Genomic DNA, 6,685 nt, shown 5'->3' with positions numbered 1-6,685 from the left:
AAGAATGATATCTTTTGTTGTTTGACAGAAATTACTTGACATAAAAATATAAGTAAGGAATTATGATGTGACATGAATAAAGCAAGCATGACTTTCCTTTTTATTCCTGAATATGATTATATTGCTGCCGCATGCCTTTGCAAATGAAAATATTTATTTCTCCTGCTACATACATGCATTTGTTTTAATGAGAATGTCAGTGGCATCTTCAGATCAGCATGTGTTTCCATTGTTCAGTCATTCCCTTCATTTCCATTTTCTTGTTGGAACTCTTTGTGTCAAAAAGCTAAGGAAATTAAATGGAAAAATAGCTAATGCAATGAAACTTCACTGCATACAAGTCAGGAAATTAGAATTTGTTGTTCACACAGAAGCTGGTATTTGGCTACTCTGAACATTATATATCAGGAAAGTTAGAGTGGGATATTTTCTCCTTACAGAAATTTTGTTGGGATACAAAAGTATCTCTTCTCCCCTACTCAGTACACACTGGGCAAGGCCAACCTACCCAGAAGGAGAGAGGGTCCTCTGCCTCTCCTCCTCCCAATTTCTCACGTCTGCCCTTCAAAAAGGCCAGAAATTACAGTCAGCCCTTCATATCTGTCGGTTCCTCATCTGTGGATTCAGCCAACTGTAGACTGAAAATAGTTGAAAAACGCTGCATCTGCACTGAACATGTGTAGACCTTTTCCTTGTCACTGTTTTCGAAAGGATACAGTGTAACATGTATTCACAGAGCATTGACATTGCATCAGGTTTTATAAGTAATCTAGGGATGGTTGAAAGTGTATGGGAGTATGTGTGCAGCTTCAATGCAAATACTACACCATTTTATATAAGGGACTTAAGCATCCAGGTATTTGGTATTGTAGGGTGGGGGGTTTTCCTGGAACCAGTCCAAGGATGACTGTACGCTAACAGACACCTGCACTGCTATGGAAGAGTTAGTCAGCAGCAGAACATGGTGCTGTCGCAATCTACTGGGTGCTTACCATACTCTGCACTTTATTTGCATTATTTCATTTGATCCTCACACATTGTGTGTAACAAAGCACTTCTGTTACCCCTATTTCCTAAGACTTAGAGACATTAAGTAATTTGGCCTTTTAGAAGGTAGCAAATCCAGGATTAAAGAACAGATCCATCTTTTTGTTTTACGTAGTTATTTAGTTATATAGAGTCTTGCCAAGTAGCCCAAGCTGGGCTTGAACTCACAATCTTCCTAAATTAACTTTCTAAGTGCTAGAATTGCAGTCATGCCCCCACCACACCCATCTCCAACTCATGCCTATGACCATTAAGTTTCAGGTAACGTGCATTTTAACCAAGCCTCAATAAAGCATCCAATTTCTTACCATGAAGAAAGGACGTAAAAATTCTTCTAACTATAAAAATAATATATTTTTTAGCCTGGCCCTGAGTCCAGATCTCAGTACCCTAAATAACAATAACAGCACTAATAATATATTTATTTCTTAAATAAAATATGGAAAAGTATAAAACTCATCTGAAATCCTTACCAATTTAGTATATTTCCACTTTCCTTAAGCATGTTTATGTATATGTATAGGTATGTATGCATGTATGTATTTGTTTCTTTATTTGTAAATACAGTCATCATTATACTGTTTGGTGACCTATTGCTTTGCAATTCATGTATTGTTAACATTCTCACCTCATTAAATCACCCTGTTACAACCTAAATATTACTGCCTTGATTGACTGTGTTTTTTCAATCCTGTGGTTCTTTCTAATCAGTTACAGCTCTAAGCACAATGTACTCTAGGAGACAGTCTCCCCTTACTTCACTTTCTGTGGTTATTGACCAGGAAGTAACAATAATCTGAAAATGTTAAATGGAAATTCTAGAAGTAAAAAACAGGTACATTTTAAATTGCATGCAATGCGGAGTTGCATAGTAAAATCTTACATAATCCCACTCTCTCCCTCCTGGACATGAATCATCTGTTTGTCCAGTATATCATACTCCATACACTGCCCCTACTCAGTCATTTAGGGTAAGAAAAGACATAGAAAGTAGAGGAATTAGTTCTGCCATCTCAGGCATCCACTGAGGGTCTGTCTTGGAATGTATTCCATACAATTGGAGGGGACTACTGTAATTTCCTAAGATAAATCTTGAAGTACAATTGTGATTCAAAGACTATGAAGGTTCTTGGCTATATTTTGTCAAACTCCTCTGAGTTTATAAGAGAAGAAGATTTAAAGGTGGGCACTTTCCATTCTTGTGCAGGCTCTTGAAGGAGATATGCCGAACATCTGTCACTTCCCAAGATACGACCTTTGAGGTAGCTACTTGCTGTCTCCTTGTGGGATCCAGGAATGACCCTGCCTGCCAGAGAAGGCCTGGAGCAGAGGACACCACATCAGGCTCTGAACTGCCTGCCTAGCTCTCAGCTGCGGGCAGTTGTCCTGAGAAGCTTGGAAACAAAAGCAGCAGAAATGCCAGGAGACGGTAGATGTCCTCTGTTTCCTCTGCAACTCAGCACAGCCTTGGAATGATGCAGCTTTGCAACCATCAGCATTTGCAGAGGTGGGTGACTTACTCAAGACCCATCTCCCTGTGCAGAGAAGCCCGGGCCAAGTTCCATTCTTTCATCAGGCTGTCTCCTGAAGAGAAGAACCGCTGTGTCAGAGATCCTTCCCCACAAGTGGAAATACTCGGCATTATAGTAAGGAACCCTGCACTTGCTCAACAAGTCATTATCATTATTTTTCAACATTTGCTGAATTCCAACCACATAACTGATGCTACCCTAGACCAAATGGTCCCAAGCCTTTGGGCTTTCAGTCTTGAGAAGCCGACATGCCTGGCAAATGTGAGAAATGAGGGGGAATGCACTTAGTTGAAACAGAGTCTGGAAAAGGGCATTCTTGGTAATTACATGTCTGGTTACACATTCTTGACAACTATTTAGAGCTCTGACTGGCTGTGCAAAGACAATGCTCAGTTTGTTGGTTTGAACAAAGGCAAACAAGGCCTAACCCCAGGCGAGGCTCTGTGTGCCATTTTGTAGTGTTGAAACAAGAAAGGCACGGATTGCACTGTGTGAGGTGCACTGACGTCACTAAACGCGGAGAAAACAAAGCCTGAGAGGGTAGTTCCACATTTGCCTGATCATTTCACATAGACTTACTATATTACACACACATGAGGCTTAAATCTTACCAAATACCTACTTCTCTTACATAATATTAAAGCACGGCAGAAGAAAGAAGCATGAGACAATTTGTAAAAGATGGGTTTGATAGCCATAGTCTCTTTGGACATGGCTGCTATTTGGGATTTGGTGCTTTCTGCATCTGAAGTGACCATGGTCAGTGCCCAGGAGAGAACTGCCTGTCAGACCCTGAAACTGACTCTGACTGGGGGATGAGATAAAGTATGACAAACACAGGGGCTTTTAATTTTGTACATAACAAAGCATGTTTGGTTAGCATTAAAATACATTTTGTCATGGTATTACTACATAGATGGCTCCAGAAATAGATCCCAGGAGAGTAATATTATAGCAAAGTTGTTATCCTGACTTTTCTGATTCTGAGCTGGGGTGGAACTCTGCAACTTACTTTCATCACATGACAGTGATGTGCTCACTCATTTAAATTTAGCAATAGTGTAACCATTAGGTTAGCTAGTCACTGCTAGCATAACTTTGTCTGGCTGATGGGTTGCACAGTTGTATACAAATGTAAAAACTCATCTTAGTGAATGCTGAAGAGTATGACCATGATACCCTTCAATAAAACAAACACTGCTAAGTGTTTGCTAAGAGTCAATATGATAGGGCTGGTGATAGCTTAGTGGTAGAGCATTTTCCCAGCAGTGAAAAAAAAAAATCAGTATGATAAAATCAAAAGAATCTCAAAGTGGGGTGAAGATCAGTGATAAAAGTGCATGAATAGAATGCCTGAGGCTCTGGGTCTGATCCCCAGCACCACAAAAAAAAAAAAAAAAGGAATTGCTCACCAAACTAATTACGTAAAAACAGACATTAAACCTAGAACCAAAAGCACACTATGGTGCATCTGTTCCAAGCCTTTCTCTTCACAAGGGAAAATTAGCTTTGATGAGGTAAAGTCAATTGTGCAAATGTTAGAATAAGGCTTGTTTTCTTTAAAATTATTTTGTTTCTGTTTTTTGGTTCTTTTCTGTTTTTTGAGGCAAGGTCTCATTACGTAGCTGGCCTCAAACGTGTCTTCTTCCTGCCTTAGCCTGCCAAGTGCTGAGATGGTGGTATGTGTGCTACCGGCTCTAAATTCAGACTTTTTGACTCAAAACCAAAAGTCACTACACAAGCCTGCTTCCGAATTCCTGTTTGGGCCTTGGTTTCTTAGCCAATGAAAGGAGAAGACTGAAGTCTCCTGGCCAGAAACACTTACTATGAATCAATCAAGCATTGTCAAGATTGAACCTCCAGTTTATAAGAAATATGGAAGACAGAAGAACAAGTTAAATGAGTGCATGAGGAAATAATCCAACAAATCCAGAATATAGGATATTCTGTAATGGACTGGGCTCTCCAGAGAACTTATTAGAAGAAAAAAAAAACAGTTGTGTGAGGAACATTCTAGATAAGTGAGACTAAAGAGAGATAACCAAGTACAATTTTAAATTTTTGATTGATCCTGTTTGGAATATTACAGTCATCAAAGCAACTGTTGGAGATCAGTAGGACGTAAGAATATGGAAATGATATAATGGAGCTTCTGTTCACTGTCCTCAGTGAGATAGCAGAACACTGGTTGTATAGGTTATGTGTGTCTTGTCCAAAATGCTTGGGAGCAAAAGCGTTTTGGATTATTTTTGGATTTTAGAATATTTGCATGTAAAAAAATGAGATATTTTGGGGCTGGGACCCAAGTGTAAACATGAAATTCATTTGTGTTTCATGTACACATTATATACATAGGATGATGATAATTTTATACATAAAATAAAGTCTCCTGGCATGGAATTTTGCACTTACCATCATGTCAGTCCTCAAAAGTTTCAAATTCTATAGTATTTCAGATTTTGGATTTTGGATTGGGGATGTACAACCTGTATAGGAAAATGTCCTTATTTTTAAGAAATGAACTTAAGGTATTTAAAGTAAGGAATCGTGTTTACAACATTCAATGACTCAGCCAAAATAATATATATATATGAAGACAGAGATAAAGCAAATTATATGAGCAGCTACATGCATTATTCTTTCAAATTTTCTATATGTCTAACATTTTTCCTAATGGAATATTGGGAAAACATAGAGGAGATTAGATATAGTTTTATTTAATAAAATAACATCATTCTTATATTACTGTTAATTTTTGAGACCTCTTCCAACTCTGTTGTTGATATAAATAAATATTAATAGCAACCCATCATGACAAAGGCCTAGCAGAAGCATGATCAGAATCTATATTGGGAGATAAGTGAGGAGACACATGGTCTCCTGCAGTGGCTAGTTATTGTGACAAGAGATGAGGGTAGAAGTGAGGAAAAAGGTTGAACTGAAGCAGGATTTCTCAAGTAGGGAGCAAAGAGATGCTGGTGAGCTCAGAAATATCTGTAAATGGAGGCTGGTCCCAGTCCACTTTTTTTTCACAATGAAATGGGTGGATATTTCATTCAACATTCTCACATTTAATATCTTTTTGCTTCACTCAGACCATTTTTCTTTGACAAATATTTAACAAGATTAAATTTATCAAATAAGTTGTCTATATTTATGCTACTTTTGAATGTTTCAACAAATTTGGATGCTAGAAAATCATAGGCCTTCTCAATGTTATTCTGTGCTAGGTGATAGAACATATGTGTAACATGTGGGAGGCCCGGAGTTCAATGCCTGGCATGCTAGCACCAAACTAAATGAACGAATAAGTAAATATTATTCCATGCAGAATTCTTCCCCAACATTAGTGTCATAGCACAAAGAATTGCAGTTCAGTTAATCTAACTATACACATATAAGAATATTTCTATATTTTGAAATAGAGGTAGCCAATTCTGTACTATGCCACAACTTCTTTTCTATTGGTACAATATTATAACCTTTCTATACATTTTTGCTTCAAGCAATCAGAATATTATTTTTAAATAAAAAAATATCACCACAAATATTTTTTGCAGTACTGGGGTTTGAACTCAGGACCTTGTACTTGCAAGGCAGGTGTTCTACCACTTGAGCTACATCTCCAGCCCTGAAAGGTTAAAGTTTTAATCTGAACATTTACAGTGGCACTAACAATGTTAAAATTTGTCACTTTTGACATAATAAACTTCCACTTTGTAAGCATGTATTTTGATTTCATGAATTGGTTAGTGGAAAACAATCATAGTTAGAATTATCTGCAATTCTATTTCATCAAGCCTCATTTGCAAATATAAATGAGAATCATTTAAAAATCTTTGCAGATTTCTTTTATTAATGGATCTAATGTATTAACAATTATCTTTTTACTCAAAATAAGTTTAGAACAAACATTTGCTCTAAGTGAAAACTCACGTTTTACAGGGTAATGTGTAAAAACAACTTCTGCATTGTCAGACTAAAATGTTGCTTGGAGGCAATAATCTTAAAATAGCTACTCAATTTTAAGTAGGTGTGTCTTTTGGTTGTCATTTGATTAGTGAAACCACTAAGGTCCCTACTATGTTTGGTAAATGTCAACAGAT

The sequence above is a fragment of the Castor canadensis genome, chromosome 12 (genome assembly GCF_047511655.1).
Source record: "Castor canadensis chromosome 12, mCasCan1.hap1v2, whole genome shotgun sequence".
Taxonomy (NCBI): Eukaryota; Metazoa; Chordata; class Mammalia; order Rodentia; family Castoridae; genus Castor; species Castor canadensis.
Note: the sequence above shows the minus strand (reverse complement) of the source record.